General features: G+C 47.5%; 1 protein-coding gene across 7 annotated transcripts in view; it reads right to left on the bottom strand.

Annotated features, from left to right (window-relative positions):
• LOC119960015 (coiled-coil domain-containing protein 63-like) overlaps positions 1 to 13,854 on the bottom strand; it is a 174,205-nt gene that overhangs the window by 121,149 nt on the left and 39,202 nt on the right. For 2 of the 7 annotated variants that reach the window (XM_038787990.1, XM_038788038.1), the window contains exon 2: positions 1,902 to 2,271. The exons of the other annotated variants lie outside the window; for them this stretch is intronic. The gene's annotated coding sequence lies outside the window, so the exon portion shown is untranslated. The remainder of the gene's footprint in view (positions 1 to 1,901; positions 2,272 to 13,854) is intronic. 7 annotated transcript variants of the gene reach the window in all.

A 13,854-nucleotide genomic window follows, 5' to 3' on the forward strand; every position in this document is an offset into this window, starting at 1 on the left:
CGCTTTGAGTTCATTGCAGCATTTACGTCTCCTCAGTCGTAGCGGCAAAAGAGAAGAGATGTATGGAAGGAGGAAATCCCTAGGTATGTCCTTATCTCAGTGCCTGCAGTGTTTGCATCATTATCTAGCAGCAAATGCTTCAAGTCATCTCTCTCATCACTTGCATTCATCAGTTCCCATTGAACGCATTCCTAAGGCATTGCGATCCTATGCAGGGATCATGGCCTGGCAATTCACGAGACCAGAATGTGCAAGTGTGAATGCTGGATATGTTTTCACTGCAAGTGATCGGATATCTTCTGAGATGAAATGGCATTGAGGAAGGGAGAAACATGGTCATGTGCCCTCTTTTAACTTTACTCCTCCTGGAACCTGTAAGCAATTAAAATGTCCAGGTCATGTCTCCCTTGTCTTGTCTTGATTTCTCCATGACATGGTTGTGTTCATACCTACACTCAGCACCCTCTTGCAATTCCTGGCCTTCCTGGTGTTCGTGCTCCAATGAGCTCTCATCCTCCTCCATTTCACCCTCTGGCAAGGAATCACCTCTTTTCATTGCAAGATTGTGAAGGGCGCAATACACTGCAATGTTGTGTGAAACCCTATCAGCAGTGTATTGTAGTGCACCACCTGAGCAGTCCAAGCATCTGAAATGCATCTTCAGAAGCCCCATGGTCTGCTCGATTAGGGACTGTGGGAAGCAGTGAGCAGCTGTGTACCTCTCCTCATGACGACTCTGAGGACGGTGCACCAGTGTCATCAGCCAGTTTCGGTGCATATCCCTTATCCCAAAGCAGCTATCGCTGCAGAAATTCAGGCCTGTCATGTGAGAGTATCTTTAAGAAATGGGTGTTTATCAAATAGCTGTTGTGGGTGTACCTTTAAGAAATGGGTGTTTATAAAATAGCTGTAATGGGTGTACCTTTAATAAATGGGTGTTTGTTAAATGGCTGCAGTGATGTCAGAGAGTGGGTGGAGCTGGGCTGTCTGTCTGCTTTTACTTTCGCTCTGGGCTGTCTGCTACAGGGTGTGTTTTAGTTTTGTTTTGAGAGCTGGTTAGCTGCAGGCAAAGCAAAGAGTTGTAAAAGGATCTCTCTGCAATCTAAATACTGTCTCCAGATCAATTGGGTGATTTCAAAGTGCTGACTGCTCTCAGTAGAGAATTTGAACCTGATCTCTCTGTTTAAAAAGGGTCTTTTGTCTTATAGATGTTGTAAGAAAAGATTAAGAGTTACTTATAGAGTACTGTATTCTTTGTGGGGATGATTGGTGTTGATGTTTACTGTGGGTTTACAAAGTGTTAATGGTTTCATACATAAACATTGTTTTAATTTAAAAGTATTTTAATTCTCTGTTGCACCACACCTGTAAAGTAGGCCCGTGTGCTCCCCATAACCAAAATCTATTTAAAGTTGTGGGTCAGGTGAACTCCATGATACACTTTGGGGTTCTCTAAATCCTGGCCCATAACATGCCCCTCAAAAATCTCAGACACCTGGGAGTGACTCAAGATGTAGGAACCATAGCAATTCCCAGGATACAGTGCACAAACATGAACCATGTGCTTCTGATGATCACACACCAGTTGTAAATTGATGGAATGGTCACCCTTATGGCTTATAAACATTAGGGCCTGTTGCCATGGGGCCTGTATAACCATATGGGTTCAGTCCATTTCACCCTACACTTCTTGGGAAGTCTGGAATGGCGGTGAAGCAAGTGAATCTCACAGCCTAGCAATCTTTGTTCAGAGCAACCCTCACATACTGATGTGCCTTCCTGTAAAGGGCGTCTATGAGCTCCTTTATGCATCTATGTGATGCAGACTGAAATATGCTGCTTAGGTCCCCTGTTGATTCCTGGAAAGACCCAAAGGCAAGGAAATTGAATGCGGCAGTCACCTTCAAAGCCACTGGCAGGGGATAGCCTTCAACTCCAGGTGGCATCAGGTCTTCACGAAGAATGTAGCATATGTGATCTACCAGAGCTTGGGACAAACGCAGATGTGCCCATCATTGTCTCTCACTCATCTGTAAATACATGAGTCTTCTTCAATGTACCCTTGGTCTAGAGAACCACTTCCATTGTCAAGATATCTCCTCTTGACTCTCCTTTCCTTGCTCTGGTTCCTTTTCACCCTGGGCATCAGGTAGGGCCTTCTGCTAGAGTTATGTTTGTATTGTCTCTTCCATCGTCACCTCCTCCATTGAATTTGGACCATCAGAAAGGTACGACAGAGAGTCCGGATCTATTTCTTCTTTGACCTTGTTTCTGAAATGCAACATTGCAGACAATGATGAGGAAGGGTTCTGCATAGTGAATCTCACAATCTGCTACCTTTAGGTTCTGTAATGGCTTCAGCCCGACTTGCATTGTTGCTGATGCTGCCATCTTTCAGGCAGTATCACTCACAATGAGGTCACCAAGATGCTTTCCCAGGAATGTGACTTCTCAACCCCTGATTGCTGTGAGAAGGTTGGAATGACAAGCACTACCTAACCTGTCTCAGTGCTCCACTCAATGATCTGGCATTACAATTAACAGTACATTGCTTCTGACTAATGACAAGATGCCTTTGGGCCCGTAAGGAATGCCAATCCTGGAGAGCACATGACTTGCCTCCATTGATGGAATGCTCATATGCTGCAGCTGTGTCTCCTCCCCAAGTGCTACATTCCCAAATTACACGTTCAGATACCTTCATGCTGATGTGAAGCCATTGGGTTAAGAATATCCCTGTTTCAGCACTGGAAAATACATTGGCTTCCAATGGGTTTCTTCGCTAGGAGAACTTCCCCCTTTCTGTGGAACAAGTCTCAGATCACTCTTGCAGCACCAACAAGGTCCCAGAAAAGGCTCCTTAGTGCTGCAGTCTGTTCTTCCCACACAACCTCAGATCCCGCCCCCCTTCAGAATCCCTTGCATTTTTGAATTAAATCTGCACAATAACTCCAGTGGAGGAAGACAGTGATTCTCTGCTTCTATTTTGAAACAAGCTTCAATGCTCCCTCTCTGCGACTGTCCATGTACTCGATACTTACCTGAAAACTCAGGATGTGAAGGTAGAGCACCCTCCTGTTAATCTTCAGACTCCCCCAATAATACTGGATTCCATAGACATGGAAATTCCTGCATTCCCACTGAATCCATCACTACCACCCATGACCCATGTGGACCTCGACTTTCCTTACCTGGAAGCTGTGTGCACAATCAGCCATCCAAGGGCACCCCCCACCCCAACTTTGCTAAGTGTTCCCCAAATACAGGCGACAGATGCTTCCCATTACAATCACCATATGATCTGCAGCTCAATACAAAGGCAGGCAAAGCCATGGACATGCCCTGCACACCAAGCTGTGTATTATTCCTATTCAGCACATGGCCCTTGCCCCTCCTTGGATCTCCCAATGATTAATCCTGCACCATGCCTGCTGCACCAGGACTGACTCCATTGTCTGACTCTGAGGTTCACTAAGCCACAAGGATGTCTATGTTGTCTGACTGATTTCCACCAAGCCCCAGCGGTACCTTTGCTTTATGACTCATGACTTCAAGGCCTAGACCAGTGACTTTGACTTCACATTGTTGCTCATTTCCCTGATGACTGAAGATTTCACTGTCTCCCTTCCCATAACCCCCCCCACAACACCATGTCTGCGTGCATCCCTTCCCACATGTGGCACAATTATAATACCTCCCCCGCCAACCCAATTTCTGAATCGAGAGTCTGCATGCATCCCCTCCCTTTCATACATGTGATTTTCCCGTTCACCCCCTTCTTTGTCTGGCTCCCATCCTTCCCCCCTCCACTACCCTGCAAAGCCTTTCTACCCGCCTATCTTCCATTGTACTCCCTTCAACTCCTCTCCCTCTCCCTTGCATAGCCTTCCTTCCCATTGTTCTCTTTGTGTTTACTCTTCCACACCATGACGCTCCCCACCCCCAGATCCCTTCCCTGGTTGATATTTAGGTTTCTGAGTGCTCAGCCCTGTCACAGTACTGCTACATAATGCTGTCCTTCTGGACAACAGTGGCACCTAATGAGAGCAGACCACCCCTACCTTCCCCGATTGCAAAACTGATCAGTATTTGAAAGTTGAGTCCTGTCTGAGTACCGCTGCATATTGGTGTTATGGTGACCACGGAGGCAAGCACCAGGAGGAGAGGAACCCTCCTGCCCAGAAGTGTGACATTCCACTAGCATCGCAACAAGGCCAGTGCAGCATTATGGAAGGTAGGTTACTTGTGTTGCATTCACCTTGAAGTCTCGAGCAAAGAGAGGTCAGACGTGTGCACACCACCCTTTCTCAAACGAGATTTAGACCAATGTGATTTTCCACTGGTGTGATGCAAGATTGAAAGGTACCCCGTTATTCCAGTGAGAAGCTTAGTCAAAGAGCGTTCATGAGGTGAGATTGGATGCAAATGGCATTCATGCCACTATCAGCAGGATAACCGTCCCAATTTTAACCTGCCATGTGGAAATTTGCAAATTGTTTTTACATTGGTGGGTTTCTAACTTTTTGACTCCCGCTAGATTCTTTGCTCCATGCCTGACGAAACAGGCCACAAATGGATGAGAGAATTCTGCCCATTATTTTTTATTTGTCTATTCCTGTCGAAGTTCAAGACTGCACTGCAAAAATGACAGCCTTGCAAGAAAGTTGTTAAAAATGGAATGTGCACTCACCTAAATATTAAATACATTGGGCGGGATTCTCCGACCCATCGCCAGGGGGTCGGCATGAATGTCGCCCCCGCCGTCCTCCAAATTCTCCCGCCCCCAAAAATCGGCCTGGCGTGAGTCGCACCGCCCGTCTCGGAGAATGGAGGGGTCTGGCGCGGCTCAATGGGCCCCGGGACTGCCTGAATTCTCCGGCCCACGATGGGCCAAAGTCCCACCCATCTTTGGCCAGTCCCGCCGGCGTAAATTGGAGGAGGTCCTTACCGGCAGGACCTGGTGGCGCGAGCGGCTTCCAGGGTTCTTGGGGTGGCGCGGGGGATCTGGCCCCGGGAGGTGCTCCCACGGTGGCCTGGCCCGCGATCGGGGCCCACCGATCCGCGGGCGGGCCTGTGCCGTGGGGGCATTCTATTGTTCAGCACCGGCGGTTGTAGCGGTCCGCCATTGCCGGTGCTGAAACGATGTCCTCTGCGCATGCACGGGGATGACGCCAGCACGTGCTGGCACTCCCTTGCATGCGCCTACTCGCGCCAGCCAGCGGAGGCCCTTTGGCGCCAGTTGGCATGGCGCCAAGCCCCTTTCCCGCCGGCCAGCGGGGCGCAAACCACTCTGGGGCGGGCCTAGCCCCTGAAGGTGCGGAGGATTCCGCAGCTTTGGGGCGGCCTGGTGCTGGAGTGGTTCACGCCACTCCGTCCCGCCAGCGTTGCCCGTCCCGCCAATTACAGAAGAATCCTGCCCATTAGTTTCAATGGGAGGATTTGTGATTGCTGTGATTCCAGCTTTTTCTCAACACTTTTAACTGATATTCATAGTGAAAAGATTAGGCGGGATTCTCCGACCGCACTCCGGGTCGGAGAATCAGCGGGAATCGGCGTGAAACCTGCTCCCGCCATTATCCAAATTTTCCAGCCCCCCCCCAAAAAATGGTCCAGCGTGAGTCGCGCCACCCGCCTCGGAGAATGGCGGGGTCCGGCGCGACTCAATGGGCCCCGGAGCTGCCCGAATTCTCCGGCACGCGATGAGCCCAAGTCCCACCCGTCTTTTGCCAGTCCCGCTGGCGTAAATTGGAGTAGGTCCTTACAGTGGGACCTGGTGGCGTGGGAAGTCTCCGGGGTTCTTGGGGGGGGGGGGGGGGCATGGGGGGATCTGGCCCCGGGAGGTGCCCCACGGTGGCCTGGCCCGCTATCGGGGCCCACCATCCGCGGGCGGGCCTGTGCCATGGGGGCACTCAATTGTTCCGCACCAGTGGCTGTAGCAGTCCACCATTGCCAGTGTGAAACAAAGCCCTCTGTGCATGCGCGGGGATGACGCCAGCACGCGCTGGTGCTCCCGCCATTTGCCAACTCGCGCCAGCCGGCGTGTGGTATTGTGTGAAGCAAATAATGGCATGATGGGAAAACTAGTCAAGTTTCTTGGTATGATGAAATTTAAACTGACTTCGCATAACCTAAGGCAAAAATACAAGCAGCCAAGGTCAACTTGACCCGAAAACTTGCTGACTCTAAACTCGGATAAAACTCAGTCATCACACCCCAGAGCAGTCTAAATACACAAGATAAGCTAGAAATAGTTATTTTCGATACTTAAATAAATCTGCTCCGTTTCTTAAACATGCGACCAAAAGACAAGATAATGATATGAGACCCCGAGTCCTTTAAAGGTCAGCAAGGTGACGCCAGTTTTATGATATTGCTTATGTTTTACTTTTGATCAAATTCCTGACCAAGATGTATTCATGTTATCTTGATTCTATAATGTATAAATATCGTCCTATTTGTCTGTACTAGCGCAGACTTGGGACGAACCCAGCAGTTTGTACTTGACTGCTCTCCGACTCCAAATTTCAGCCAATTCTGCATGCAATTGTAATTCGTAAATAAAGCCTTGTTTTGTTTTCTTAACGAGCGTTGTTGAATCTTTCTATCACAGTCCAGAAGCGGGAAAAATATTAGAAACGACAGGCGGAGGCCCTTCGGTGCCGGTTGGCGTGGCACCAAGCCCCTTTCCCGCCAGCCAGCGGGATGCAAATCACTCCAGGGCAGGCCTAGCCCCTGAAGGTGCGGAGGATTCCGCACCTTTTGGGGCAGCCCGACGCCGGACTAGTTCACACCACTCCGTCCCACCGGAGTTGCCCGCCCCGCCTATTACGGGAGAACCCCGCCCATTATTTCTATCGGCAGACATGTATCACAGGAACCGAAATCTGCACCATCATACAGTCTATGGATGGACAGTTTGACATGTAACTAATAATTATCTGTTATGTGTGGTACATAGTACAGAAGACCACATGGAATGCATACCATTTTTCCTCTCTGGGTTATATGATGCCAAAATATCATAATGCAAGAATGTCATATTCATGGTAGATAGGGATTACATAGGGTATACAGCATAAAATTCAGCCCAACCATTCATACCAGTAATTATGCTTCACTTAAGCTTCCTTCCTCATCAGCATTATACTCTTATGTGTTCCCTTCTCCTTCAGACGCTTATTTAACCTGCCCTTAAATGTGTCTGTACTAATGGGCTTCACCCATTCCCTGTGTTAGGGAATTTACATTCTCTGAGCAAAGAAATTTCTTCTGAATTCTGTGTTTGATTTTTTAGTGACGATCTCATATTGCTAGCTCCTAGTTTTGCTTGTCATTACTAATAGAAACATTCTACCTGTATCTACTCTATCAAAACATTTCGTAACTTCAACATTTTCTCAAGAGAAGAGACCCACCCAGCATGTTCTTTTTCCCCTGATGGTATACTTCCTTATTTCTGGTATCATCCTTGTCAATTTTTTTCCATCCTATCCACTGCCTCTACATTTTTACAACATGGCAGCCAGAATTCTACGCTGCACTTCAGGTGTGGACTAACCAAGGTTTGATATAAGTTTAGTATAACTTAGTTATCTTTCAATTCTACCCCTCTAATGCTTGATTTGCCTTTTTATGGCTTTATTAACCTGTATGGCTACTTTGTGCTGTCAGATTCATTTGCTTCTCGACCCTATTTAGATTCTTATTTCTACATACTATGAAATCTCCTGGATGGGATTCTCTCAGCCATCGCCGGTTCGGAGAATTGCCGGGCCGGATGCGATTCGCATGACGCCGCCCTGACGCCGGTCCATTCTGCCTGGGATGGGCCGAGTGGCTGGCCAAAAAAGCCCGAGTCCCACCGCCACCATTCTCATCTGGGTTTACCCGGCGGGGGGGGGGGATTCGACCCCAAGGGGGGCCTCCACCGTGGCTTGGCCCGCGATCAGGGCCTACCGATCGGCAGGCCGGCCTCTCTAGGTGGGGGCCTCTTTTGCTCTGCGCTAGCCCCTGTAGTTTTACGCCATGTTGTGTCGGGGCCGGCGCGAAGACAGCTACCATGCATGCGCGTATTCGCGCCGGTCGCAGCACGCATGCGCAGACCTGCGGCGCCCATTTGACGCAGGTATCGCCAGCTGGAGTGACGTGGGTCACTCCAGTGCCGTGCTGGCCTCCCGTAGGACAGAGGATCGCTACATTTAGCGGTCCAATGACGCCGTCGTTCAACTCTCCAGTTTTTACGACGGTGTCAACACTCTGCCGTTAGATGGGAGAATCCCACCCCCTATTTTTATTGCCAAAATGTACAACCTTACATTTATCTATGTTTAAATTTATTTGCCAATTGTATACCCATTCTGCAAGTTTGGCAATGCCTTCTTTAATTTGTTACAGTCTTCCTCAGTATTGATTAACCAATCTCCAATTTGATGTTTTTGATGTTTTTGATTAAAACTAACAGGAAAATTATTTTAAGGTATTACACACAAGCAGCAAGATATGGCAATATACTGATGATGCAATTGTTTTGCAAACAAATGAATCAGTCCACAAGATGTTCATGTACGTATTTCTCACATAATCTGATCATTCGCAGACTTTTAAAATATATATTTTTGAGAAAATATTTCATTAGAATACAGTAGAAACACAAAACAAATAAAATCCCAAAGTTATCCTCCCTCCCCTCCGCCCCCCCCAAAAGAAAACAATTCCAAACCAAACAACGTCCCCCTTCCCTAATATCTGATGGCGACCAACTCCCTGAATTAGGAAATGAATGGCTGCCACCTTGGTGGAACCCTTCTGCCGACCCTCTCAGGATGTACTTAACCTTCTCTAAGTAGAAAAACTCCATAAAGTTACTCAACCAGGACAGAGTACTTGGTGGAACCAGAGTCCTCCACCCAAGCAAACTCACATTTGGGGTATTAACTAGACAATGGCGTGAGCATCCATCTTCACCCCGTCTGTAGCTATGGCGAGTCCGAGGCCCGTAAAATAGCCACCAACGGGCAAAGCTCCAGCTCAATTCCAAGAATCCCTGACATGGTGTTGAGAAAGGAGACCCAAACTCTCACAAGTTTAGGATATGACTAGAACATGTGTGTATGATCCACAGGCCCTCAAGAACAGCGCTCGCACTTATCTTCCACTCCCGGAAAAAAATGGAGCGCCCGGAGGAAACCCACGCAGAGATTGGGAGAACGTGCAGACTCTGCACAGACAGTGACCCAAATAGGGAATCGAACCTGGGTCCTTGGTGCTGTGAAGCAACAGTGCTAAGCATTGTGCAACCATGCTGCCCAGATCCAAAAGCAGTTACTATGACAAAAGCATCACAAGCGACTAGTCCCATGGTGAAGTCCAGCAGCAGGAAGGATGCCACTAAGGTCTAAAAGAAAAGGAGATGCAGTCAGAGGATCCTTTCCATGAGAAGGAAGGGGAAGAAAATAGTTGAGGATACAGTGGGTCAACCGGGTAGCACCTGCAACACTGAAGAAGAAGGCATTAGCGATGTGGCCGACAGGCAAGAAAGCACACGTAGAAAGAAAAGGAAGCACTGCGTTAGAAAATTGAAAAAGTTGGAGAAGACCAGCAAGAAAACTGGTTTTCAAGATGCATCGTGTCAAAAGGCTGAACAAGTTGGTGATACAAAAAGGCCAGCCAGAAAACCAGTCTTCCAAAAGTTGAAGTCTCATTGAGTAGCCGATCAAAGTTCGGAAGACCAATGGGACGATGTCTTTGCGAATGTCCATTAAGCTGTGCGCAAGGTACACATTTAAAATTATCAGGCATGTCATGTTGTATGAAGCATAGTTGCATTTGTACATATGACATGTGTAACATTATGATGCAGATCCCAAAGAGAAAACGCTGGAAAATCTGAGCAGATGTGGCAGCATCTATAGGGAGAGATGGCCCTTTGTCAAAGCTTTGACAAAGGGTCATCTGGACTCGAAATGTTAGCTCTTTTCTCTCCCTACAGATGGTGCCAGATCTGCGGATATTTTCCAGCATTTTTTCTTTGGTTTCAGATTCTAGCATCCACAGTAATTTGCTTTTATTTATTATGATGCAGATCTCTTTTGTAAGACACAGTTACACTTGGATGTAAATGTTAACAGTTCCAGGGGAATGGGGATGTGCCTCTCCCTCTGCAGAAAAATCCTACTAATCTGTGGAGTCTTGCCCTCCCAAATAAAGGAAGAAATCAATTTATTCACCTTCACAAAGAAAGATTTGGGAAGGAAATCTGGGAGACACTGAAACAGAAACAAAAACCTAGGAAGGACATTTATTTTTATCGACTGGTCCCTATCAGTCAAGGACAGAGGGAAGTTGTCCCACTTCTTCAAGTCTGACTCAACCCCAATTCATGGGCCATCCGGATTCCCAGATAACAAAAGCTCGCTCTGGCAAGTGAAAAGGCAACATCCGTAAATCGGCACCCCTCCCCGGGGAGTTCACGGGAAAGTATTAGCTATTGTCCAAATTTAGCTTATACCCCAAAAAGGGAGGCAAAATTCCTAAGTAGCTTCATTAGCTCCTCTACATTGGAGAGAGGACCTGTTATAATTAACAGCAAATCATCTGCTTACAAGGGCACCCTTCACTCCCTCCCTCCCTCTCTATTCCCCTCTGCCCGTTGACGACCTCAATGCTATTGCCAGAGGCTAGATTGTCAGGGGGAACAATGGGCAAACTGCCTTGTACCTCAATTTAACTGGAAGTATTCCAAGCTCAGGGCATTCATAGGAACACTCATAATGGGAGCTCTGGATAAAAGACAGATCCAAGATATAAATCTTAGCCCAACCCTGATTCTTCCAAGGATCTCGACCAGATACCCCCATGCCACCCTACCAAATGCCTTTTCAGCGTCCATTGATTGAAATAATCACCTCTGCTTCAGGGACTTGAGAGGCGGATAAAAAAACAAAAAGCAGTCGGCGTATGTTGTCTAAATGCCGCCTGCCCTTAACAAACCAAGTCTGTTCCTTCAAAATCACCACCGGAAGGTAGGGCTCCAAGCACATTGTCAAAACTTTTGCCAACAGCTTAGGGTCTGTGTTTAATAATGAATTAGGCGATACAACCCACACCCAGTCAGATCCTTAACCTTCTTCAAAATCAAAGAGATCGATGCCTGCGCAAATGTTGCTGGTAATACCCCCTGGGACAATTAAACATATCTAACAGAAATGGGATCAGCTGTCCAACAAATTTCTTCTAAATTTTTATCGGGAACCCATCCGTGCCCAGAGCCTTACCCGACTGCATTAGACCCGTACATTTAATAATAATAATCTTTATTGTCACAAGTAGGCTTACATTAACACGGCAATGAGGGTACAGTCAAAAGCCCCTCATCGCCACATTCTGGCACCTATTCAGGTACGCAGAGGGAGAATACACCCTCTATCCAATACACCTCATGATCTCTTCAGGGCTCAACAGGAATTCCAACATCTCTCATTCTACCACTGGAATGGACAAGGCACCCAAAATTTCCATCATGGGCAGCATATCCTCAGAGGCTCCGACTTGTAAAGTCTATGGTAAAAGGCCTCAAAAGCCTCGTTGACCTTCCCTGGGGAGGAGACCAACCTGCCGAATCCTTCATATGTACTATCTCCCGGATGCAGCCTGCCGCCTTAGCTGGTGGGCTAACAGGCGAATGGCCTTCCCCCCAAATCCATAAAATGTCCCCCTCAAGCACCTGATGAACCTGAGAGAAAAAAGCACAGTCCTCACTCGAATGTAAAAATCGCCACGGATCTGCCCCCACCGCCAATTCCATAAAGGCTAATAGAGCCTTGCCACCCCAGAAGGATTCAAACACTTAGATCTTGATATCTTAGGTGCCAGAGGAGTATTACCAGCAACATTTAGATCTCTGAGGATCCAGTACACAGTTAAAGTCCCTGCCCAAAATTAGTTGCTGCAAGTCCAGGTCAGGAATAGGAGCTAACAACTTGTTGATGAAAGCTGTTTTATCTCAGTTTGCTGCAAATTAACTAGAACCACCGGAGTATCCACCAACAACCAACAAACAATCACGAACCTCACATTTGGATCCACCAAAATGTTTTCTGCCGAGAACAATACTCTCTTATTCACTAAACCTGCAAACCCCAGGGCCCTCTTATCAAATTCCGAATGAAATACTTTCCCCACCCAGCCCTTTCGTAACCTTGTCTGGTCCTTGATCCGCAAATGGATCTCCTGCAAAAACACCACATCAGCATTCAAACTCTTAAAGTGCATAAACCCCTTCAACCCCCTTACATTTCAGGTGACCAGCCAAACATAGGGCCTTCTATACCTGATCCAGATTCAGCAATTCCCCCCTTGTGGGGCAGTCCAGCAGCTACTCAAAGAGAGTCCACACCAGGCCCACCCAAGATGGCCACCAAATCTCCAATCTGAACAGAACAAAGTAATGGCCACTGTCAGAGAACTACCTCCCACCCATACCTCCCCCATATTCAATTTTAATAGCTAGAGAAATAGACCAACGAAAAACAATATGCATCCCACAAACAGTAAAAATACAGCAAATCCCAAATATCACACTCTCACTCTCTAAAAAGACATCCCACAACATTGTTCATACAGTTCATAGTTAGCGTGACCCTAGTCCATGCTTCTGTATAAAGGCCTCTGCATCAAAATAGTAATCAGTTGATTTGTAAATTACTCGAGGCGCACAGGTCCACCATACTGAATTGAACGTTGTTCCTGTACAGGGCAGCCTTGGCCTTGTTGAATACTGCATGCTTCTTAGCCAGTTCCTCACCCACATCCTGATAGAGTCTAACGGTGTGGCCCTCCCATTTATAGTCCCACTGATCCTTCATTCACTGCAGGGGCCTTTCCTTTTCTTGGTAACTGTGAAAACACAGGATGATCGTACGCGGTGAATAGTTCACCAAAATGGGGCTTCTGCCTGAGCAACCTCTGAGCTCATTCCAACTGGAGGGGATGTATTCCACCCTCCTCCACCATTTTCCTGAACAGCTGCAACATATACTTTTTGGGTTCGGACCTTCCAGACCCTCCACCAGTCTAACGACTTTCAAATTCTGCCTTCTGGAGCGATTCTCCAGATCATCAACCTTCGTCCTTAGCGCCTTGTTGTCCCCGGCCACCCATGCCATCTCTGCCTCCAGGGGGGTTATCTGGTCACTCTGCCTTGAAGGGGCCACCTCCATATCCTTTAGTACCTCGCCATGCGCCTTTAACATCAGATCTATTGTTTCCAGGGCCACACGAAAATGGGACAGGGCCCCTTTGATTGTTCTGTCGAGGCCTTTGGAGACAGCCTGCCGCAGTTTCATAAGTTCTCCCGCGAAAATGCCTGTAAGCATTTCCACGCTTTGCGTGGTGGCCAAAGACACAGCAGGAGCCTCCACCAGATGTAGCTTTCAAAGCTCTCGAGTCCGATGACAAATCTTTACTTTTCTGCTGCCTGGTTGTATACTTATTGGGCATTCTTTTTATGTGGGACTCTTATCCCATCAAACCAACCAAATTCTTCCGCAAATCACCCCTGAAAACTGGGTGAAAAGAGCCAAAATCAAGGTACTTTGGCGAGAGCCACCTCGTGTGAAACTGCTGTTTCCAGTCTTTTCAATCAAACAATAGTTTGTAGGCTTCCTGATCTGACAGTTATATCTAACTGATGCAAAATGTCTGCCTCACACAGAACCCAGCTAGACTGATAAAGATGGGTGCGACCATGGAAGGATTTGAAAACAATTTGAGAATATAGTGGTTAGTTAGCACTGTTGCCTCACAGTGCCAGGGACCTGGGTTCGATTCCGACCTTGGGTGACTGTGTGGAGTTTG

Source organism: Scyliorhinus canicula, chromosome 1 (assembly GCF_902713615.1).
Source record: "Scyliorhinus canicula chromosome 1, sScyCan1.1, whole genome shotgun sequence".
NCBI classification, from domain to species: Eukaryota; Metazoa; Chordata; class Chondrichthyes; order Carcharhiniformes; family Scyliorhinidae; genus Scyliorhinus; species Scyliorhinus canicula.